Consider the following 26,089-nt stretch of genomic DNA (forward strand, 5'->3'; position numbering starts at 1 on the left):
CACACCGTCTGACTGCCTGAATGACTGCTGCCACACATTAGCTCCCTCTAAGCACAGTGATGCTATTGAGGGAAAAATAAGGCCTTGATAATACATTTATGCTTCGATTGAACCGTCGGTCTGGAAGAGAGATCGTAGTCCTTTTCAAACAGAGATCCAGTGTTTCTAATGTGAGCATGATTAAGTGACAACTTAATTACTTTGTTTCCTTGGATGAGCCCTGGGGTTGAGTGCGTGAAGTCATTTGTTCAAAGTAAGGTCACAGGAGCCAAATCGCCCTGTCAAGAGCGTGACTAACACCCCGGGCCCAGCCAAATAGATACAGTAAACCTGACAATCTCTCACCTCCAATTTATTAAGGCTTACCTTAGGATATACTGGGATTTTGAATCCTTCATTTGAATAAAATAAATGAAAAAGAGAGTAGCCGAAGACCCGACACATTTGTTGCCTGGGGACGAGAGCCAGTCAGTCAGTTCACAGCTCGACCCTGGCAAAATCAGGGCTAACTTACTGACTCGTCTCTGCCAATCAGAAAGTCAATGAGACAAAGCTATGAAAGTATTTACAGGGTTAAAATGTGTGCTACTGCGGATTGGACAAGGTTCACAGTACCCCTTGGTTGCTGCGTAGATGAAATACTGTAACCCACAGGTTACCTCAATGACATATTTTACTTCATGCTCAAGTCATGAACAAAAAATGTTTAAGTTTGAAGTCTTAGAAAATAAATGTTCAGCACTGCAGTGGGCCATAGACTACAGCAGGGTTCTCTAACTCTAGGGCTGTGTTTTTAAATGCATTTCTCCATTTTCATTGTTGGACACAAAAGATGGTAAAAACACCAGGAAATCAGCTCAGAGTGATTTTAATTTAATAAATCTGTTCCCAAATATTCCCACACATAAGAGAGACACGTGATCTTATACAAACTGTAAGCAAGGTTTGAAATAATTTTTTGGTGGGGGGGGGTCAAATATTATATCCGTTTAGGCTTCTTGCGGTCAATCTGCAGTCTACAAGTTAATTGTAATTATTTTCTGACCCCCTGACCATCCACTCAAGAAAAAGATTTTCCCCTCATTCTTCCAGAATTATTTACAGACAATACAAAACACGGTTCATCATCGGCCTAAAACATCTTGATTACTGTCCAGTCATATGGTGTGTGCAAAACTGTCAAAGGCCGGCTACTTTGAAGAATCTCAAATATATTTTGATTTGTTCAACACTTTTTTGGTTACTACATGATTCAATGTGTGTTTTTTCATAGTTTTATGTCTTCACTATTATTCAGCAATGTAGAAATTAGTAAAAAATTATAGAAAAACCCTTGAATGAGTAGGTGTGTCTAAACTTTTGACTGGTACTGTAGTTAAGCTGCAGCTAGCCCAGAACAGAGCACATGTCTTGCTCTTCATTATAATCAGAGGGCTAATATTAATACTATGCATGCCAGTCTCTCTTGGATAAGAGTTGAGTAAAGACTGACTGTTATTCTTGTTTTTATAAGAAACAATGTGTTGGAAATTCCAAATTGTTTGCATAGTCAACTTACACACAGCACTGACACACACATGCTTACCCCACACCAGACATGCCACCAGGGGTCTTTTCACAGTCCCCAGTTCCAGAACAAATACAAGGAAACGTGCAGTATTATACAGAACCATGACTGCATGGAACTCTTCCATCTTATATAGCACAAGTGAACCGCAAACCTGGTTTCCAAAAACAAATAAAGCAACCTCAACGCCCCCCCCCCCCCCCCCCCCCATGTGACCTACTTGTTGTGTGAATGGACTGACATGCATGTGGAATTGATAGGCGCGAACACGTTCTTTGTAACGCCTTTTCGTTTCGTGTCCGACCCCGGTAAGACTAGCTGTCACCACTGGCGTGGGGATCCTAATAAATCAAAAACACACCCGAAGCCGGGATATAATTAAAAGCATCAGGTGGAATGTCAGTTAAAATGTCAGCAGCTGTCTTCCGACTGGGAGACACCGCTCTGTTCACAGTAGGCCTACATGGATAAAAAAATCACAGATCATATCGCAAAAGATAGAGGGGAATGAACTGTACTGTGTTATGCATGTGGGGGAGTGACAAGAAAATATGCAAATCCCTTTAAGTATCATCAACAAGACAGCACAAAATGCATTTCAGTCATATTGGATGTGGGCCTAAGTACTGAGCAGGAGGACTGGATCTAGTTTATCCATGCTGCTTTATATGAGACATGAAGAAGAATTGTAAATATCATACATGTGATGGATCAATCTCCATCGAAACGGATCCATTTTGAGAGCTGCCATGGGCCTATTCCTCCTGAATGCACCATATTGCATCACCTAACCCCAGCCCTATAACACATCCCTACCTACAATCGCGCTCTGCCCCATCCTAAACCGTGTGACGTTTAATCCACCCATATTTCCACTCATACGCTTCGTAGAGCACAGGCTCACACAGATGGACAGACCGGCCTGGACGGAGACAGTGGACACACCCCTGAGAGGAGACTGACAGTCTTCCATACTATAGTGACATTAGTTCCTCGGCCAGGGCTCAGGACATGTTTGAGTTATGGGGGCCTGAGGGCTGTGGTGCAGAGGGAGCGTCCGGCTGGGTCTGGGAGCTGTCAGATCAATGTGTGGCAGCCTCCTCACTCTCAGGTCATGGCTTCCTGTCTCCCCAAGGAACATACAGTATGGCACCAGGCAGCAGGCTCCCCACAGGAACCACACAGTGGCAAAGAGCGGAGTCACTGGCTGACTGACTGAACAGCACATTTCTATAGAGCGGCATTCTTAGTACATGCTAGATGAATTGAAGTATTCTTTAATTGTATCTTACCACAATGGAATGTCTCTAAATGACCTTGGATTTCACATTCTGTTCAAAACTACCACGCAATCAACTGTGCGGATAGAAGTGTGATTTTCGAGATTCAAATCAACTTCGAAATCCTGTGTGTCATTTGTAGGAAATGGAAAATAACACGTATAAAAACACAAAACGAGAACAATGAATCAAAACACTGTTTACCGGGGAACAGTTACTAAGAGGCTGACAGGTGTGTTTAATTACTGCCGCGTTGATGCTGGTTGGAGGAAACTAATGCAGTTTGCAGCTTTGAACCATGGTAATTATTTTCCTTTGCCTATTACATTGAAGCTTAAAGGGGCAATCTGCAGTTGAAACGATAACAAAGCACTTCCCCCCCCGTCTCTGTTCTGGTAAAAAGCTGAGGGATGGGCCTGGAGAAATGTAACCACTCTCAGATTCATAGACAGAGCTACGGATGCAAGAATTGACCATCCGTGATATTAACATGATCGTTTTAACCATGTTTTCAGGCTATATAGTGTTTGTTTACATTTGCTTTGTTTACAAAACATTGGAGTAAAACAAGCTTATATTTTGGGTTCTCATGGAGCGTGACAGTTAAACTAAGCTCATGAGGCATTTATAAGTTCTATTCTTCAAGAATCAAATGGGTATTAGGGATGCAAACTTCGGTACATTTTGCTGCCAACTAACTGACCCTCATTAACCGGTCACATTTTTTCCAAACATTAAAATTATGTGAACAACAGAAAATACTTGTATGCATACAAGGAAAGGACATTTTTCATTGAGCTTAATGTAAACGTGCAACAATAGTCAGCCTATCGTATTACAGTCAAAATGCTATAGCCTATTATTGAACATTCAACTCATGTAATGAAGCAACTAAACTAATAAACACACCATTTTCATTTCTCAAAAGGCAATTTGCGGGACACAATTTGCGGGTTCTAAACAGGGCACCTAATGCAAGCGGTGAGAGATGAAAATCTTAGTTAGAAACTTAGAAAGATGGGGAATCTAATAGTAACAACTAGGATGGGTTGCTAATATGACTAGGATTGTGTCTTTGGCTTCTAGACAACAAAATAGAGTTAATATGAAAATCAGTAGAACAGGAGAGAAATGCTGGTTATTGGCATGAGGAAGTCTTGCATTCACGTTTCTATGAATGGATTTTGGCAAGGCTACTTTGAAACAAGGTAATGCCTCATTATTTGAAGTCAAGTAAAACTTTCAGGTTTCAAACAAGTACACTGCCTCAAGCTCCCATTGGAAAGTGGTGGGTGATGCGCCGATAGCCTGACTACTGTTGACTATAGCCTATGCCAGGGGTATCCAACCTTTCCTAGCATGAGAGCAACTTCAAAAGAAATAAAACATGTCGCTAGCTTTCAAATTAGGCTCATTCTCCTCTCTCCCTTGCAACTCTTCCCCGGATCTTTAGTGCACTACTTTCTCTTGTGCACTGTGTTTTCTGTCAATATACCTAGTAAAATAAATGGTTCATAAATAAATAAATAAAGTTTTTCAACAACTATTTATCTAGGCAAGTCAGTTAAGAACAAATTCTTAATTTACAATTACGGTCTACCAAAAGGCCTCCTGCGGGGACAGGGGCTGGATGTAATTAAAAAAATAAAATAAATATAGGACAAAACACACATCACGACAAGAGAGACAACATAACACTACATAAAGAGAGACACAGCATGGTAGCAACACAACAACATGGTAGCAAACATGGCATCAGCACAAAACATGGTACAAACATTACTGGGCACAGACAACAGCACATAGGGCAAGAAGGTAGAGACAACAATACATCACGCAAAGCAGCCACAACTGTCAGTAAGCGTGTCCATGATTGAGTCTTTGAATGAAGAGACGGAGATAAAACTGTCCAGTTTGAGTGTTTTTTTTTGCAGCTCGTTCCAGTCGCTAGCTGCAGCGAACTGAAAAGATGAGCAATCCAGGGATGTGTGTGCTTTGGGGACCTTTAACAGAATGTGACTGCTGTACGTGGAGGATGAGGGCTGCAGTAGATATCTCAGATAGGGGGGAGTGAGGCCTAAAAGGGTTTTATAAATAAGCATCAACCAGTGGGTCTTGAAACGGGTATACAGAGATGACCAGTTTACAGAGAAGTAGAGTGCAGTGATGTGTCCTATAAAGAGCATTGGTGGTGTAACAGTATAGCTTCTGTCCCTCTCCTCACCCCAACCTGGGCTCGAACCAGGGACCTTCTGCACACATCAACAACTGCCTCCCACGAAGCTTCGTTACCCATCGCTCCACAAAAGCAGCGGCCCTTGCAGAGAAAGGGGAACAACTACTTCAAGGTCTCAGAGCGAGTGACGTCTCCGATTGAAACGCTATTAGCGTGCACCCCGCTAACTAGCTAGCCATTTCACACCGGTTACGGTGGCAAATCTGATGGCCAAATGGTAAAGAACATCTAGCCGCTCGAAAGCACCCTTACCTTCCGATCTATAAAATACGCCTCCATAATCTAGCATGGGTAGGATGGTCATCTGAGTCAGGGTTAGTTTGGCAGCTGGGGTGAAAGAGGAGCGATTACGATAGAGGAAACCAAGCCTAAATTTAACCTTAGCCTGCATCTTAGATATGTGCTGAGAAAAGGACAGTCTACCGTCTAGCCATACGCCCAATTACTTGTATGAGGTGACTACCTCAAGCTCTAAACCCTCAGAGGTAGTAATAACACCTGTGGGAGGAGGGGCATTGTTACCAAACCACATGACTTTTGTTTTTGAGGTGTTCAGAACAAGATTAAGGGCAGAGAAAGCTTGTTGGACACTAAGAAATCTTTGTGGAAGAGTGTTTAACACAAAATCCGGGGAGGGGCCAGCTGAATATAAGACCATCTGCATATAAATGGATGAGAGAGCTTCCTACTGCATGAGCTTTGTTGTTGATGTAAATTGAGAAGAGCGTGGGGCCTAGGATCGAGCATTGGGGTACTCCCTTGGTGAAAGAACATCTTCTGTCTCAGCTACTGTCTAACATTATACACTGCACTCTGAGGTAGTTAGCAAACCAGGCCAAAGACCCCTTAGAGACACCGATACTCCTTAGCCGGCCTACAAGAACGAAATGGTCTACCGTATCAAAAGTTTTGGCCAAGTCAATAAGAATAGCAGCACAGCATTGCTTAGAATCAAGGGCAAAGGTGACATCATTGAGGACCTTTAAGGTTGCAGTGACACCAGATTGCATACCAGAGAGAATACTATAGACATCAAGAAAGCCAGTCAGTTGATTATTGACAAGTTAACACTTTTGATAAACAGGGCAAAATATAAATAGGCCTATAACAGTTAGGATCAGCTTGATCTCCCCCTTAAAGGACGTACCGTGGCTGCCTTCCAAGCAATGGGAACCTCCCCAGAGAGGAGAGACATGTTAAAAAAGGTCAGAGATGGGCTTGGCGATGATAGGGGCAGCAACATTAAATAAGAAAGGCTCTAATCCATCTGACCCAGATGTTTTTTTGGGGGTAAAGTTTTAGGAGCTGCTTTAGCACCTCGGACTCAGTGACCGCCTGTAGGGAGAAACTTTGTAGCGGGGCAGGGGGAAAATAGGGAGGAGCATCGAGGCTAGTTGCATTAGCATGGGTGGGAGATGAGGAAATGTTGGACGGGCAAAGAGGCATGGCTGAGTCAAATAGGAATCCTGACTTAAGTGGTGATTAAAGAGCTCAGCCATGTGCTTCTTGTCAGTAACAACCAGCTGTGAGGAGGAGGGTTTATTATCCAGATCTTTAACAGTTTTCCAGAACTTCTTGGGGTTAGACCCAGAGAGAGAACTGCTTCTGAAAGAAACTAACTTTGGCCTGCCGGTCTTTTTACTGTTGTTTTATTTCTTTACCTACCCATTGTTCACCTAATACCTTTTTTGCACTATTGGTTAGAGCCCGTAAGTAAGCATTTCACTGTAATACCTGTTGTATTCAGAGCACGTGACAAATAAACTGATTTGATCAAGCTGATTCTATACCAATTTACAGAGGCCAAGTCATGAAGAAGGCTTGCTCATGAACGTTTTTTAGCAAGCGTCTATGACAAATCAGGACAGGTCATTTCACTGAGCAGCCATTATGAACACAGGCTGTAAAACAGTGATCACTAAGGTCATTACAGAAAACACAACTGATCAGGATTATTTGTGAGGATAACATCAAGGAGAGTAGCCTTTTCTGGGTGTTTGGAGTCATACCTTGTGGGATTGGTAATAATCTGAGAAAGATTTAGGAGTCCCAGTTTAGGTCACCTAGCAGGACAAACTCAGACTTAGTGTAAAGAGCCAGGAGAGAGCTTAGGGCATGTAGGGTACAGGCCGGTGCTGATGGAGGACAATGGCACCCAGCAACAGTCAACAAAGAGCTACTTGAAAGTTTAATACTTAAAACCAGCAAATCAAATTGTTTTGGGGACAGACTTGGTGGAGACAACCAATCACTGAAGGTGATTGCTGGTAAAGATTGCCACTCCCCCACCTTTGGAAGATTTGTCTTGCCAAAAAAAGGTTATAACCAGGAAGGTTAACATCCGTATTCAGATCACTCCACCTTAACCACGTCTCAGTAATGAGCAACCCATCTGGATTGGAGCTGTGAACCCACACTTTCAATTGATCCATTTTAGGTAATAAGCTTCTAGTGTTAACGTGCAGAAAACCCAGGCTTTTATGACAGCAGAAATCAGTGAAGCAGATAGTCAGAATTGGGGCTAGCAACTGTAGATGGGCCAGGGTGTACATGGAATTTCCAGATATCATTTTCCCCAAATTATGTTCTCAGTTTTATTTTTCATGATTTTAGATTTATTTTATTAATAAAGAAACAATGAAATTGGATGTTCTGAGTCCATGTCAATGCTTAAATCACATCAACAACAACAAAAAAGTATGTGCCTGGAAGAAAACGTAAACATTTATTTGAGTGTAATTCCCCTTAAATAGCGCATCTAGCATGTGAGGAATGTGCCGGTCTAGCGATGGTTTTGTACTTGTCCTGCTCACTTCATGGCAAAGTTTGTAAATGACAAATAGATACAAATTATATACTTACTCATGATATACTTCTGCCAGGTAAGCCTACTTTGCAGTTGACATTTAATTGAGAAGGTTTTGGGGGAAGTATTTCTGTAAGCCCACAAGATGGTAATCACATCAACTGTCGCGCAACACAAAGACAGACAGGGGCCAATATTGCTGGAAATTAAATTGGCAGATATTGTGTAAGGTTTGGCTTTTTAAGCCAATAGTGGCTAACCAGGGGTGAGATCATGTCGATGTTGTGTTGATTAGATAGTAGCTGGGAGCTTACGGTGTCTGATACTTGTGAGATGTGTTTATGACAGTTTGTTATGACAGGATTTGCCCCAAACATAACACTTTGTATTCAGGACAAAAACGTTGTTTCTTTGCCACTTTTTTTTGCAGTATACATGCAAACGGGATGCATGTTTTGGAATATTTTTATTCTGTACAGCCTTCCTTCCTTTTCACTCTGCCAATTAGTTTCATATTGTGGAGTAACTACAATGTTGTTGATCCATCCTCAGTTTTCTCCCATCACAGCCATTATACTCTGTAACCGTTTTTAAATCACCATTGGCCTCATGGTGAAATCCCTGAGTGGCTCCCTTCCTCTGTGGCAACTGAGTTAGGAAGGGCGCCTGTATCTTTGTAATGACTGGGTACATTGATATACCATCCAAAGTGTAATTAATAACTGCACCCATTTACCAATAGGTGCCCTTCTTCGCGAACCATTTGAAAGCCTCCCTGGCCTTTGTGGTTGAAATTCATTGCTCGACTGACCTTAGGTAGTCATTCGAAAAGTATGTTAAACACCATTACTGCACACAGAGTGAATCCATACAGCTTATGTGACTTGTTCAGTACATTTTTACTCCTGAAAAAAATAAAATGTCCATTTAGGATTGCCGTAAGAAAAGAGTTGAATATTTATGGACTCAAGACATTTCAGCTTTTCATTTGTAAACATTTCTAAAAACATAATTCCACTTTGACATTATGGGGTAGTGTGTAGATCAGTGACACGAACTCTGAATTTATTCCAATTAAAAAAATGTGGTGTGATTACTTTCTGAAGGAGCTGTACATGCGCACCAGTTTAATACCACTAAATTATGAAAATGAACCTATAGACTGATAAGCATGACTGGACAAATATATTTTCGGCAGTTAACATCCCTAACTGGGGTCGCATTAGCTTTCAGAAATCAAAACACATCTGTGTTTTAAACCATTTCACCTGCGTTTTATATTTAAAGTCAACAGTTTCTTGCTTCAATAGAGTGATGAGGCGTGCAACTAAAGTTTTTAAATCACACAAAATACATTAGTACAACACATTCGGCAGAAACTCGTTTTAAATCAGATGACAGAAATGCAACGCCATTTGGCTAGCAGCCACACGAGTAAATTAGCTTACAACGAAAAAGCAAGGTGTTGTTTGGCAAAAAGGATGCATGCCCATCATATTTCTAATGTTTATCATAGAAAGTAGCCAGCTTCATTTCCTAATGTTTTGCTTGAAGTTAATATTCGCTACTAATCGGAGAAAAACTACACCTGTGATCCAATGAGGAGCGCAAATATATTTAATCCGAGTGGAGAAGTGCAATTACTTATTACTGTTTATATACATGATTTGGAGCGAAGCCGGACTTAAACCGGGCAGAATTTACAATAAGAAATGTTTACAAAGCACAGCAAGACAATTTTTTCTGCGTTTTATCTTTCCTTCTGAGTAAAACAAAAAGCAGAATCCTGCATGAACGCGACCCCTGCCCTAAAGCGTATTGTATTCATTTATAAATCAACAAAACGGGATGTAGCAGCTGAAGATTGCCCCGTTAACTTTCTCACGTTAAGACTACCATCTATGCCTTAGAATTAAGCTTAGCAACATTTGCAATTATGAAACCTTCATGACCAGGGAACTTTGTATAATGTAGCCTACAAGTAGAAGTGTTTAAACTGTTCTGAAAAAAACAAACAAGGTTCATAGTCAAGTCAATGGCTTAGGCACTAAGTGCCTTAGCAGCTGAAACAATCATTCATCCTAAAAAGATTCAACACTAATGCAGGAAGAGTGTACAAAGAAAACATGTCTTATACAGAATAACAGATCTGTCAATGTACAGTATATTTCTAGCTAGATTTAAAATTAGGCCATTGTCCAAAATTGGATTGAGTTTGCTCAAATACAAACGCTTCACATTTCAATATTCCGCTCAAGAGCCCACTCACTACAGATTGAGCCATCTGATCACATTAATTTGTGAAAATCTTAGCATTTCTACTCCGTTACGGTTAAAGACCAGCAGAATCTTGAACGCTACCACACCAAATGGACAGTTGAACAAGTCTATCAACTCAATGCTTTGTCTGTGAAGCTCAGACACTTGCTCTTTCATCCTGTGAAAATATACTAGTGAATTAGGAAAGTATTCAGACCTTTACTTTTTCCACATTTTGTTACATTACAGCCTTATTCTAAAATCGAATAAATTGTCCCCTCCCTTCAATCTACACACAATACCCCATAATGATAAAGAAAAAACACATTTTTAGAAACGTTTGCTAATATAAAAAAATATACATCTTTTTACTGAAATATCACATTTACATACAGTTGAAGTCGGAAATTTACATACACCTTAGCCAAATACATTTAAACTCAGCTTTTCACAATTCCTGACATTTAATCCTTGTAAAAATTCTGTCTTAGGTCAATTAGGTTCACCACTTTAATAAGAATGTGAAATGGCAGAATAATATCAGCTTTTATTTCTTTCATCACATTCCCAGTGGGTCAGAAGTTTACATACACTCAATTAGTATTTGGTAGCATTGCCTTTAAATTATTTAACTTGGGTCAAACGTTTTGGGTAGCCTTCCACAAGCTTCCCACAATAAGTTGGGTGAATTTTGGCCCATTCCTCCTGACAGAGCTAGTGTAACTGAGTCAGGTTTGTAGGCCTCCTTGCTCGCACACGCTTTTTCAGTTCTGCCCACACATTTTCTGTAGGATTGAGGTCAGGGCTTTGTGATGGCCACTCCAATACCTTGACATTGTTGTCCTTAAGCCATTTTGCCACAACTTTGGAAGTATGCTTGGGGTCATTGTCCATTTGGAAGACCTATTTGTGACCAAGCTTTAACTTCCTGACTGATGTCTTGAGATGTTGCTTCAATATATCCACATAATTTTCCTCCCTCATCATGCCATCTATTTTGTTCATTATGCCATCTATTTTGTGAAGTGCACCAGACCCTCCTGCAGCAAAGCACCCCCACAACATGATGCTGCCACCCCTGTGCTTCAAGGTTGGGATGGTGTTCTTCGGCTTGCAAGCCTCCCCCTTTTTCCTCCAAACATAACGATGGTCATTATGGCCGAACAGTTCTATTTTTCTTTCATCAGACCAGAGGACATTTCTCCAAAAAGTATGATCTTTGTCCCCATGTGCAGTTGCAAACCGTAGTCTCTTTTTTATTGCGGATTTTGAGCAGTGGCTTCTTCTTTGCTGAGCGGCCTTTCAGGTTATGTCGATATAGGACTCGTTTTACTGTGGATATAGATACTTTTGTACCCGTTTCCTCCAGCATCTTCACAAGGTCATTTGCTGTTGTTCAGGAATTGATTTGCACTTTTTGCACCAAAGTACACTCATCTCTAGGAGACAGAACGCATCTCCTTCCTGAGCGGTATGACGCCTGCGTGGTCCCATGGTGTTTATACCTGCGTTCTATTGTTTGTACAGATGAACGTGGTACCTTCAGACGTTTGGAAATTGCTCCCAAGGATGAACCAGACTTGTGGAGGTCTACCATTTTTTTTCTGAGATCTTGTCTGATTTCTTTTGATTTTCCCATGATGTCAAGCAAAGAGGCACTGAGTTGGAAGGTAGGCCTTGAAATACATCCACAGGTACACTTCCAATTGACTCAAATGATGTCTTCTAAAGCCATGACATCATTTTCTGGAATTTTCCACGCTGTTTAAAGGCACAGTCAACTTAGTGTATGTAAACTTATGACCCACTGGAATTGTGATAGTGAATTATAAGTTAAATAATCTGTCTAAACAATTGTTGGAAAAATTACTTGTGTCATGCACAAAGTAGATGTCCTAACCGACTTGCCAAAACTATAGTTGGTTAACATTATGCTGCCAGGTTTACTCCAGACGTGACACTTTGCATTCAGGCCAAAGAATTCAATCTTGGTTTCATCAGATCAGAGAATCTTGTTTACCATGGTCTGAGTCCTTTAGATACCTATTGGCAAACTCCAAGCGGGCTGTCATGTGCCTTTTACTAAGGAACCATAAAGGCCTGATTGTTGGAGTGCTGCAGAGATTGCTTCCCTTCTGGAAGGTTCTCCCATCTCCACAGAGGAACTCTGGAGCTCTGTCAGAGTGACCATCGGGTTCTTGGTCACCTCCCTGACCAAGGCCCTTCTCCCCCGATTGCTCAGTTTGGCTGGGCGGCCAGCTCTAGGAAAAGTCTTGGTGTGTTCTTGGGGACCTTCAATGTTGCAGAAATCTATTGGTACCCTTCCCCAAGATCTGTGCCTCGACACAATCCTGCCTCGGAGCTCTACAGACAATTCCTTCGACCTCATGGTTTGGTTTTGCTCTGACATGCACTGTCAACTGTGGGACCTTATATAGACAGGTGTGTGCCTTTCCAAATCGGGTCCAATCAACTGAATTTACCACAGGTGGATTCCAATCAAGTTGTAGAAACATCTCAAGGATGATCAATGGAAACAGGATGCACCTGAGCTCAATTTCGAGTCTCATAGCAAAGGGTCTGAATACTTATGTTTGCACGGACAGAACTTATTTACATGTCTAAAAAGCAGTTTTAATTCTTAATCCATATTTAAAATCAATTTTAGAATAAGGCTGTAACTTAACAAAATGTGGAAAAAGGGAAGGAATCAATATTTTCCGAATGCATGCGTGTGTGTGTGTACACACACAAAAGTTGGGCACCCCTTCAAAATTAGTGGACTCGGCTATTTCAGCTACACCAGTTGTTGACCGGTGTGTAAAATCACGCACAGTCATGCAATCTGAAGAGCTCAGTGACCTTCAACAAGTCAGTTCATCAAATTTCTGCCCTGTTAGAACTACCCCGGTCAACTCTAAGCATGACAGTGCTGTTATTGTGAAGTGGAAATGTCTAGGACCAACAACGGCTCAGCCGCGAAGTGGTAGGCCACACAAGCTCACAGAACGGGACACAGTGCGTAAAAAGGAATAATGGTCTGGGGCTGTTTTTAGTGGTTGGGGCTAGGCCCCTTAATTCCAGTGAAGGGAAATCTTAACGCTACAGCATACAAATTACATTCTAGACAATTCTGTGCTTTGTGGCAAAAGCGTCGGGAAGGCCCTTTCCTGTTGTTTCAGCATGACAATGCCCCCGTGCACAAAGCGAGATACATACAGAAATAGTTTGTCGAGATCGGTGTGGAAGAACTGATTGGCCTGCACAGAACCCTGACCTCAACCTTATCGAACACCTTTGGGATGAATTGGAACGCAGACAGAGTCAGGCTTAGTCGCCCAAAATCAGTGTACGACCTCACTAATGCTCGTGGCTGAATGGAAGCAAGTCCCTGAAGATTGGATGCTGTTATAGTAGCAAACGGGGGACCAACACCATATTAATGCCCATGGTTTAAAAAAAAAATAAAAAATGTATGAGATGCTCGACGAGCAGGTGTCCACATACTTTTAATCATGTACTGTGCCATCCTTTAATCATGGATAAAGATTCATACAAAGTTAGACACTCCATAATTGCTGTAGCCACAAAGCGTGAATCTGATTGTACCATTCCACGGATTCCGGCAGGGGTTCAAGGTATGGTTATCTAACTGGCTCAATGCAGGTTGGCCACAAAGGCCTTGTGATTCATCCCCTCTTGGACAACCTAACGCTTAGTACGTTTCATTCTTTCTGAAAGATAGATTTTTTTTTTGAAAACGTCTGAAATCCAATCTCTTCAAAACGATCATGTTCTGAAAGAATATCGCTGTTAAACAAATGCTGGCTTTATTGATGTGTCCGGCATAGGTCTGGCTGCCTATGAATCCTGCGGCTCCCTCTACTTTGGTCGGCTGCCGCTGCTTCCATTCCTCATTATTTTTAATGAGAACGTGGAACACACCTGTAGAGCCCAGAAAGCTCTCACACAAATGATCAGCAGCACTTCACCTTGGGATTAACATTTATCACATAACTTCTGAATCAGAGACAGCTAAATTATTCACAATCCTTCCATTAAAGGTCAATGGAGAGTCTGAGACGGAACCCGAAGGCGGACGTCACTACTGACTAAATGTACTTTTTTCTCCTCCCAACCAGATCCAGGGTTTACCAGAGTGCCATTTCCATCCCAATATAGTGCTCAATCTCCAGTGCTCCACAAACGGACAGTCTAAAAAAGGGGTTATAAAGGCACAGCTTGGATTACAAAATAGCGCCCCTTGTGTGCACTTCTGGTAATACCCCGGTATGGTACAGAAACGGTATGACGGTATGAAAATATGGATACCGCCCAATCCGACTGCACTGCAGCCTCACAAACAAGTGACACTCGGTCACAGAGGGAAATTTCCACAAGCAGTGCTTAAGCGCATGAATGGTAATTCAGCTCTCAAGTTTGTGACAGCTAATAAAAGAAGAGAGCAGTCCTAATTAAAATCAGTAACACCCTCTGTTCATCTCTCCTCTGCACCCCTGTCTCCTTTGGGCAAAGACAGAACATTCTAATTGGTCATGGGCAGCACAGGCAAACAGAAAAAGGCTGATAAAACACATACACAAACATCTTGGCACACCAGTTGGTTACGGTCTACTATTCCGATTTAGTTATTCTCCATCTTTGACCTTCGAATGAAATTCTGTTAGTTTACTGAAAGGCTGCCAGTCTATGTCCTGTGTCAGTAGAGTGCTAACCACATGACCTAGGTTGAGAGAGGATAAGACTGCAGGAAGGAAAAAAAGAAATGTCTGGAGACGCCAGCCTGGTGTGCAATCCATCACCCGCCCCGAACGAAGTGCCCCGTCAACGAAATAAATAATATGAAGCACAAATGTCAGTCAATAATGAATAAAAACCTCCGTCCTTGTCATTACCTGTGAGTACTAACACAGTGACACCATGATGTAAAGGGATGGAGAATTTTAAAATAAATATACATGATAAAAAAAAAAGGGCATTTGAGTATAGCCTAATACCATGGCTGTCACTCCATCTCCTTCACTATGCCAGCCAAATATCCCTTCAGAGCTTGACGGGCACGCAGAGTGGCGTACATTTCCCTAACTTTGTCTGCCTGTCACCAGACACAAAAATATTCGAAATGTCAGGGAGAATCTGCCATTGGTCTTTTACTTGCACACATTTACGCAGACACACACACACATGCTATTATTTCACCACTGACCTAGGACTAATGAAAATACTGTTCACAATCACTTATAGCAGACAGTGTATTGTAATTCAGCTTTTTTTTTTATTAAAAGGAAATCAGCAATGTGCATTCATTTCCACACTGCGGATACAATCCCTGAGCAGAATAGGATGGAGTAAACACAGTATCAACATTACCACTATCCAGTACATGCTAAACAAAGCGCAGTAGCATATGAATTAGAACTAAACGCTTAGGTATCCTTTTCATATCTTTTAACACCTGATTTACTTAACAAAAAGGCACATCTCAATAGGTGGTCCAGGTAAGTCATGACATAGCACAAGTAAGGGGGTGGGCCTTTCCTCTTTTGCTCATCAAGCAAACGGGGAGCCCAATGACATCACAGATTCCCATCAGACCAACTCCTTGAATGCCCTACTCCTTGTAGTTTGCAGTTGTGTCAACAACAAAAACGTCTTTACCCTTTAGTGTGTGTGTACTTTACTGTATTGATACTTTTGATATCGCTTTTCAACAATAAAAGTTCCAAATTGGCTGGAGGATCTCTTTAAAACAATAAACAAAGGCTATCAGAGCCTGGTGAATGTAGTGGTCTGTGAAGAGGGAAAAAAATTAACTCATTATGGCATGGAAGAGTACACATTTATAGGGATATTACAGCAGCAGCAACCAGCCCAGAGGAACCCTGCTGCTGGAATGCAGTGGGGGAGAAGACGAGGCAGCTGTATTACCTCTCAGAAAGGCAGTGGAGGGAAGCCGATCCACCTGCTTAGCTGAGCAATGTTACCCAGAGCCCTCGGAGGACCGATTGTGGCTCTCATCCAGGTGTGACCTCGTGTTTCTCTCTCATTACCCAACACTGAATGAGCAAACACGTACGCACATGAACACACACACAGCCTACCTGCACCGGCTCATGCCAATTATCTGGAAATAGCGTGGAGGCGCACACACACACACACACACACACACACACACACACACACACAGTACCGTTTTAACTACACACCATACACTAAAAACAGCACACCCACACACTGCCTTCAGCCCAATTAGGCTAGGCCAACAGTATGTTGAGTTCTGTCGCCATTTCTCTCCCACCGTCTCATCTTCTCCTTGAATCATTAGTGGGAACAGGAGAAATGTCAGTGTCTGCTCTGAGCAAGGAGGGTATTTTTCCTCAAGACATTCAACAGATGTTACAACAGCTTGTGATGGAGTCTAAAAGAGACACTCATACTTTGGAAACGAGACATTTGGATTCAGATGAAAAGCGGCTAAAAAAAAAGATCAAGTTAGAGAACAAAGAAGAAGAATGAGAGAAAGTGAGACATGATAAGAGAAACCGATGAGCTGAAAGACTGGTTGAAAAGCTTTAAAAAAAAAAAGGATAGAATCAAAAGGAGGAGAAACATAAGTCAGTCTAACGTTTAGGCTATGGCTCAGTGCATGAGAGAGCCAGATGAATCACCTCATTTCCTTAGAGGAAGAAATCAACGGCAGACCACACCCCTGCCATATTCAAATAGGCCTATCAACCAGGGCCAACAAAAAAACTATGCATACCAAATGGGACAAGTGAGAACATGATGGGGAATGGAAGCAGGTAGCCTAGCAGTTAAGAGCGCTGGGCCAGTAACCGAAAGCTCGCTGGTTTGAATTAGGGCTGGGCGATATATCGAAATAATGTTTTAGCGCAATGTTCCAAATGCCTGTATCGGTTTTAATGAGTGTTTGTCGTTTTGGTCTCGTGTGCACCTTCCAACTCGCAAAGACACCAAGCCCCTCCCCCTGCCCCTCACGTCAACAAAAAAAATCTTCTTCCTCTCTGACATGCCGTTCCAACTCACTATTTGCAGTTTGGTCCAACATCGGTCATATGGACACCGAAACATTATTTGACCGTAATAGAGGAGAACTTAACCTTTGTAACGATACCCTTTTTATGTCTCAACTCCCAAAACTTAGAGCAGAGCAGACCTTACTAAGACGGGGGTATCAATGAAAATTTGTGGAAAATCTGTATTTTAGCCATACTTACATGCTAGCCGTCTAGTCGGTGTTTTATAAATGTGCAATGATCATAAAAATACGCATCTATATACAGAATTGGCAACTCGTTCTCATTCGGAGAAATAAGCATCTTATCCAGGAAGGCCACTTGACTTCAACATCTAAACAAAGTGAACAGGCTGTTGTTGTTCAAACAGTTGGAGATGGACAGGAGGGTGTATTCATAACAGTTCAACTGTACTAACTTGTCAGCAAGCAAATAGATCTAAATTGGCTAGACTTTAAATACACTGAGCAAAAACATAAAAACGCAACATGTAAAGTGTTGGTCCCATGTTTCATGAGCTGAAATAAGACTCCAGAAATGTTCCATATGCACAAAAAGGTTATTTCTCTGAGATTTTGTCAACACATTTGTTTACATCCCTGTTAGTGAGCATTTCTCCTTTGCCAAGATAATCAATCCACCTGACAGCTGTGGCATATCAAGAAGCTGATTTAAAAGCATGATCATTACACAGGTGCACCTTGTGCTGGGGACAATAAAAGGCCACTCAGTTTTGCCACACTACACAATTCCACAGATGTCTCAAGTTGAGGGATCATGCAATTGGCATGCTGAATGTTAATTTCTTTACCATAAGCCGCCTCCAACGTCATTTCATAGAATTTGGCAGTACGTCCAACCAGCCTCACAACCGCAGACCACGTGTATGGCAGTTTGCTGATGTTAACGTTGTGAACAGAGTACCCCATGGCGGCAGTGGTTATGGGCAGGCATTAGCTACGGACAACGAACGCAATTGTATTTTATTGATGACAATTTCAATGTATAGAGATACCGTGACGAGGTCCTGAGCCCCATTGTCGTGCCATTTATGCGTCGCCATCACGTGTACGACAGTGTGTTCCAGTTCCCGCCAATATCCAGCAACTTCGCACAGCCATTGAAGAGGAGCGGGACAACATTCCACAGCCAGATCAACTCTATGAGAAGGAGATGTGTCGCACTGCATGAGGCAAATAAAGGTCTGACTGGGTTTCTGATCCATGCCCCCATCTTTTTTTTAAGGTGTGTGTGACCAACAGATGCATATCTGTATTCCCAGTCAAGTGAAATCCATAGATTATGGTCTAATGAATTGATTTAAATATTTCTGATTTCCTTTTATGAACCGTAACTGAATAAAATCTTTGAAATGATTGCATCTTGCGTTTATATTTTTGTTCAGTATATAGAGATTAGCTACTCACTATGTGTAACCTTTATTTAACTAGGCAAATCAGTTCAGAACAAATTCTTATTTACGGCCTACCCCAGCCAAAACCGGACAACGCTGGGCCAATTGTGCGCCGCCCTATGGGACTCCCAATAACGGCCGGTTGTGATACTGCCTGGATTCGAACCAGGTACTGTAGTGACACCTCTTGCGCTGAGATGCGGTGCCTTAGACCGCTGCGCCACTTGGGAGCCCCATGTGCTTGAGAGACTGTTTAGTTGTGTGTTAATGTATTAGAATGCCTGCTATGAGAAGTTAGTCATTATCAGTGGATGTGCATGTTTCTGGTTACATTTGTAACAAAAATTACATTTTTCATAGACTTCAAAGCCAGTGATTATTGCAACAACAAAAAAAACAGGTTAAACTATTTTGATAAAATAATACAATTATTAGTGGGTCTTATGGATGAAGGCTTATATTTAATCCAAAGTATAATTTTACAAGTCCTGAATTTATTCGATTTGTCCCAATGCAGTCTATTGACCTTTTAATAATGCTTAGGCAATTTGTTAATATATATAAAAAAAATTATAGATAACGTGATATGATTTTTAGGCCATAATCGCCAAGCCCTAGTTCGAATCCCAGCACCGACTAGGTGAAAAACCTGTCCATGTGCCCTTGAGCAAGGCACTTAACCCTAATTGCTCCTGTAAGTCGCTCTGGATAAGAGTGTCTGCTAGATGACTAAAATGTTCATGTAAAAATGGGGGAATAATCTGACAAAATGACTTAGGCGTAGACTGCCTTTTGGGGATGTGGAAAAATGGAATAGAACAGATTGAGGGAAAAACATTGAAGGGGCATGAATACTGGGGGCGGAGACCAGAATAAGCATTGTTTACTTTGACACACTGTAGAGTACAAAATACACACTAAAATATAACATTGTCAGACAGCTTGCTGTGCCTGCCAAACCCCTGCTGGTGCAAACCCACGTTTGTTTGGATATTTTAGGTATGTAGGCCTATAAACAGCTCTTTCATAAGGTTATTAATATTATCATCAGGCAATGGAATGTGCATGCAAATGTTTTTCCTCCATCGATCCTTTTTATCCACCTCTGAATCAAAATAAAAACACCCTGTACCATTCAACGCTGATTCAAAATGTGTTTTCATATGTTTTGACAAGACCTGGGATTTCTGGGATTCATCTGTGCCTCTGGTGCAGTTTAGGAGGAGACGAACCAAGAAAGTTAGTGGATGGACTCCAAACGGCATAGAGGCTCTGCTCTTCCAAATAAACTTCCAACATTATTCCACAATCCAAGAGACACTTCCACCCTCTGTCCTGGAATCAGTCAGGAGATGGGACTAATTCACAGCCACTGCAGGGGACAAAAGACTGGAAGAGCAGACAAAGACAGCTACTGGCAGTTTCTCTTACAATTGGCTCATTCATCCCCCCCTCCTCTCTCCTGTAACTATTCCCCAGGTCGTTGCTGTAAATGAGAATGTGTTCTCAGTCAACTTACCTGGTAAAATAACGGTAAAATAACTCAATTCTCTCTGACGCTCTCCCTCTAGCTGAAACTATCCCATGGTGCCATCGGACTGCGGCTCTGGTGAGACATGCCAGTCCAGACTTCCCATACAAAGCCGCCTGTGCAGTACAAGCCCGAGCTCCTTTTATTAGTAGTCCAATATCATAGGCAAACCCCCAGGAGGCATAATGGCTTTACCGCCACTTCATATAGGAAGTAGGGGTCTGAAAATCACTTGGAGGCCACCAAGAAAATTGGACATGGACACTTCTAATCCAGAGCAAAGCACTAAGGCTGTTGCTTTTATTGCTTTGCAGTTGATTTTCCTTTTTATTTTTCTAACCCGGAGTCAAACCCCATGCTTTGCCTGTCACAAGGCACCGTTTCAACAAAACAAGTCACACGCGTACGTAGCTAGGCGACAAAAAGCAAGGGAGTAAACAGTGAACAGTAGAACATTCTGGTTAAATCATAAAGGGTAATAGCTGCCAACTGGCCTAAAAAGGCTGATAAAAATAACATCCTCTAATTGCGGTATTCTTTTTCATTACGAGGCAGTCTCAACAAAAAAACAAACACATGCGGAGTCTTTCATTAAAAGTTCATGTTGGCCAGCTCTCCCTCTATACATAATAAAAGACCAGTTTGCACACACAAAGTGCTCCCACACACTCTAGGGAGCTGGAAATCGTTAAAACCACGTGTGTAGCAGGGAAAACAAAAAGGTGGACCTGGCCAATCATATTCATAAAATATTGAGCTATAAATGAGACAGCCATATTAGTGGTAGCAACTGTGAGGATGTATGTCCTGCTTGTCTGAATAGTACTACCAGAGAACACAGTGCCTGGCAGGATTCAGGGCTGTAGTAGAGGAAGAGATGGACTCAGGAAAAGACTGCACTGTCCCTAGGGAGTGTCAATTCTCATTCTCTCTCTCTGTAAGGCCAACAACTGCTGTAGGCGACTGAATGAAACAGGAGGGGAAGTATATTCACTATGGAAACAGGGACATTCCCTGAAGAGAGAGAGAGAGTGTGTGTCTGTGTGTCTGTACGTCAGTGTACCATTGCTATACACTAGTGAGAGAAAACAGTAATCACTTGAAGTTTCTTTTAGAAGGACTGACCTCTGCTTTAATGCAATGGATCCAGAGGTCAGTACAATGCTGATGTGACCGTTTCAGCCCTAGTGATTCACTGGGCATGCAGGGGTGCCGATAATGTGCAATCAGCGCAAATCACTGAAATCACTCGAGCCTGGCGCAACCTTGGGAGCACTCCTGAAATCTTCAAACAACAGAAGAGGCAAAACTGTGACATTAGAAATGCAGATATGCTGCATGCTTTGGCCATTGTTAAGTAACACCTCTTTCCAAAGCAAGCAACGGTTTTTTCTTTTTTAGATCGTTCAGCCAAAGCATGATTGGTTATATGGGTTTTGCTTCATCATTTATTTTATGAGTCGCTTATAGGTAGTAATAGAGCCAGGCTCAGACCAGGATTACATTTTTCATCAGTATCTAACTCATTCGCAAGACACATTCCACAAAGGGATGTGTAATGAGTGTGTAAAGTGTATGAATGAATAAATGGCAGAAATAGACTCAACCTTCAGAGGAGAGCTTGAAAAAGGGAATGTTTTAAGAAGAAATACTGTGACCACTTGTTTGCCTGGATGTCAGAACACAACCAGCCCGTGATGCCAAAAGCACGGCACAATAGTAGGGCCCTGTTCACCATATCTGGAACAGTCTGTCCAAAGGTTTGCTGGGAAATCACAGGCAAGGACAGCCACTGGCACTGACGCAAGAGCGACAGCGTGGGAGGTGGTGTTGAAAACGAGTGAAAAGAGGAAGAGACAGGGCGAGAGTGAGAGCGCCTGGGAAAGGAGTCAAGAATGTCCTGGCATGAGCTCGGAGGACCGTCATGACGAGTGTGACTGCAGATGATCCTCAGCTAAAAAGGACAACGCCAGATCCACTAGAAAATAAGCAACAGACCAAATTACACGAGAGAATCCCTAATGCAAAAAGTTTGTCAAAAACAAGAATGCCATTAAAATTAAGGAGTTAGACAGTATTTCTTCTTCCTGAAGAAAGATAGCAACTTTCCCTTCCACCACAGCCTACGGTAAGGGGTGAATGATAAGCAGTGGAGGAAGTAGGCAAAGAAGCAGCTCTCGTGGCAGCCAGAATGAGAGGCCTGTAGTGCAGGCCAGAGAGGCCTATAGCCTAATGAGCCAGGCCAGTCAGAAGCTCTAATGAGGCTACGCTCCTCATCCTGGTGTTGCCACCACTACTCCAGTAGCAGCTGGCCACACAGGCAGTCACACCTGGAGAATCCCAGGATGCAGGGAGTTAAGCCCCAGCCAGCAGAGCTGGTAGCAGTGGGAGGCAGGCACAGAGAGGTAGGCTGTTAAGGCGTCTACACACTTGGTTCGGTTTGCTCCTAGCAGAGAAAAAAGGGGCAATAGTACCGTTTTGCCCCTCTTGAGACGCTGTAGCCAGTATACCCTTAGATCCATTCTAACTAAGACAAGAAATCTGTAATTAATTGACGTAATTCGCATGAAAACGAGTCCCCTCCCGTTGAACGACAAACACTCCCTACTGTTGACCAATCACTGTCGAAGGGGTTTGCCTCAAGAAAATAAAAAAATGTGTGTGCACGAACAGCCGAAAAACCCTTGGCGGAGACCAATATGAATAAAATATATGCACTAACTGTTCCGAACTCTTCGGATAGGATGCACACGACGTCTTTAGCCTAGCTAGCTAAGGCCTACGTCCCGTGTGGCTCAGTTGGTAGAGCATGGTGTTTGCAACGCCAGGGTTGTGGGTTCGATTCCCACAGGGGGTCAGTACGGAAGAAAAAAAAGTATGAAATGTATGCATTCACTACTGAAAGTCGCTCTGGATAAGAGCGTCTGCTAAATGACTAAAATGTAAAAAATGTTCAAGACTTTGTGCTGAGGAGTACGGTTTCCTAACCTCTGACTGACTTAGACACAGCCAGCCAGGTCTAACAAGGGAAGGTAAGCAACAGGAATAAGTGAGGGAAGGAAGGTTTGATGGAGTGGGTATGGAGGGAGGGGAGAGGCTTTTGAATGGCTGTGGTTGTATGCCATCGTAGAAATACCACAGCAGGCTGTCATGGGCGACAATTCATTTTAAATACTCACCAAATGTGCAAAACACCTAGATAAATCATTCAATTTGAAAACAAACTGGATATACCGGGATCCATCAGATTAAGAGAGAAAGTGTGTGTGTTGGAGGACACAAAGGGACTGTGCAACTTCTCCCAAGGTTACTTTTCAAACGGTTTAATGTCGTCTTGAGGGATGGGTGTATAGCCTAGATCAGTTATTCAACACTAGTGAGGAGAAATTGACTAAAAAACTATGGCCTTAATTGTTTTACTTTGAGTTAACGGAGTTATAAAACCCTTCAAATAAATAAATAAATAAATAAATAAATAAATAAATGCATTAGAGATCGACCGATTATGATTTTTCACCGCCGATACCGATTATTGGAGGACCAGGGGAAAGCCGATACAGATTAAAAGCGGCCGATGTTTTTTTATTTTTTGTAATAATGACAATTACAACAATACTGAATGAACACTTATTTTAACTTAATATAATACATCAATAAAATCAATTTAGCCTCAAATAAATAATGAAACATGTTCAATTTGGTTTAAATAATGCAAAACAAAGTGTTGGAGAAGAAATTAAAAGTGCAATATGTGCCATGTTTAGAAAGCTAATGTTTAAGTTCCTTGCTCAGACCATGGGAACATATGAAAGCTGGAGGTTCCTTTTAACATGAGTCTTCAATATTCCCAGGTAAGAAGTTTTAGGTTGTAGTTATTATAGGACTCTCTCTCTATACGATTTGTATTTCATATACCTTTGACTATTGGATGTTCTTATAGGCACTTTAGTATTGCCAGTGTAACAGTATAGCTTCTGTCCCTCTCCTCGCTCCTACCTGGGCTCGAACCAGGAACACATCGACAACAGCCACCCTCGAAGCAGCGTTACCCATGTAGAGCAAGGGGAACAACTACTCCAAGTCTCAGAGCGAGTGACGTTTGAAACGCTATTAGCGCGCACCCGCTAACTAACTAGCCATTTCACATCAGTTACACCAGCCTAATCTTGGGAGTTGACAGGTTTGAAGGGGTGGGTATAATTTCTGGAACGTTCCAACAGGAATCTGTTCCAAAAAATGTAAAGTAAAAGGTTGCCAACCAACAACGCATACAAAGTAGCAACGCATACAAACCTAGCTAACTAGCTACTGAATAGGCATCAACTCACCACGTAGCTTATTCTTAATGTTTGTCCATAGGCAACCAGAGTGAGGACAGACATTTTTTGGAATAAACGTGATGAGTGAAAAACGCAATGAAATAGACCACTCCCTACCCGGTATCTTATTCGGCCGCTATACAACTTTGTATGCGTTGTTTTTTGGCAACCTTGTTATTTACGAAGTTTTTGGAATAGATTCCTGTTGGAACATTCCACAAATTATACCCACCCGGCTTGAAGTCATAAACAGCTTGAAGCACAGCGAAGAGCTGCTGACAAAACACACAAAGTGCTGTTTGAATGCTTACGAGCCTGCTGCTGCCTACCACCGCTCAGTCAGACTGCTCTATCAAATCATAGACTTAATTATAATAAACACACAGAAATACGAGCCTTAGGTCATTAATATGGTCGAATCCGGAAACTATCATCTCGAAAACATTTTTTTTTTTCCTTTCAGTGAAATACGAAACCGTTCCGTATTTTATCTAACGGGTGACATCCCTAAGTCTAAATATTCCTGTTACATTGCACAACCTTCAATGTTATGTCATAATTACGTAAAATTCTGGCAAATTAGTTTGCAACGAGCCAGGCGGCCCAAACTGTTGCATATACCCTGACTCTGCGTGCAATGAACGCTAGAGATGTGACACAATTTCATGTTAGCAGGCAATATTAACTAAATATACAGGTTTAAAAATATATACTTGTGTATTGATTTTAAAGAAAGGCATTAATGTTTATGGTTAGGTACATCGACAGTGCTTTTTTTGCAAACGCGCTTGTTAAATCAACACCCGTTTGTCGAAGTACGCTGTGATTCAATGAGAAAGTAACAGGCACCGCATCGATTATATGCAACGCAGGACACGTTAGATAAACTAGTAATATGAACCATGTGTAGTTAACTAGTGATTATGTTAAGATTGATAGTTTTTTTTACAAGGTAAGTTTAATGCTAGCTAGCAACTTACCTTGGCTGCTCGCTGCCCTTGGGTAACAGGTAGTCAGCCTGCCATGCAGGCTCCTCGTGGAGTGCAATGTAAGGCAGGTGGTTAGAGCGTTGGACTAGTAGCCGGAAGGTTGCAAAAACGAATCCCCCCTGAACAAGGCAGTTAACCCCCGTTCCTAGGCCGTCATTGAAAGTAAGAATGTGTTCTTAATCTGACTTGCCTAGTTAAATAAAGGTGTAAAAAAAATAAAAAAAAATAAGTTGAATAAAAAAAAATATATATTTTTGAAAATAAAAATAGGTGGCCAAAAATACCGATTATGGATTGTTATGAAAATGTTAAAAATCGGCCCTAATTAAATCGGCCATTCTGATTAATCGGTCGACCTCTAATAGGCATACGCTTATTAAAAGCTCAGTGGTAGCCAATGTTCAACTGAATTGTTTGGTGTGACCTACCAAGCATGCACCTGACATGTCATGATGATTGGTTTCAATAATGCCTCAAATGTACCCTAATCAATTCACTGTCACTCAGTGTCATTCATCCCCTTTTCAAAACATTTCATTAACACTCTGAGTGTACTTATGTTCAATGATACTAATTAGGTTAGATTACTTTCTAAGAGAGATGGAGTGTGCACGTAACAGTCCACCGCCT

General features: G+C 41.9%; 1 protein-coding gene across 2 annotated transcripts in view; it reads right to left on the minus strand.

Annotated features, from left to right (window-relative positions):
* Nucleotides 1–26,089, minus strand: part of tjap1 (tight junction associated protein 1 (peripheral)) — an 84,411-nt gene that overhangs the window by 49,244 nt on the left and 9,078 nt on the right. The window lies entirely within an intron of this gene.

This window comes from Salmo salar, chromosome 18, assembly GCF_965601325.2.
Source record: "Salmo salar chromosome 18, fSalSal1, whole genome shotgun sequence".
Lineage (NCBI taxonomy): Eukaryota > Metazoa > Chordata > Actinopteri > Salmoniformes > Salmonidae > Salmo > Salmo salar.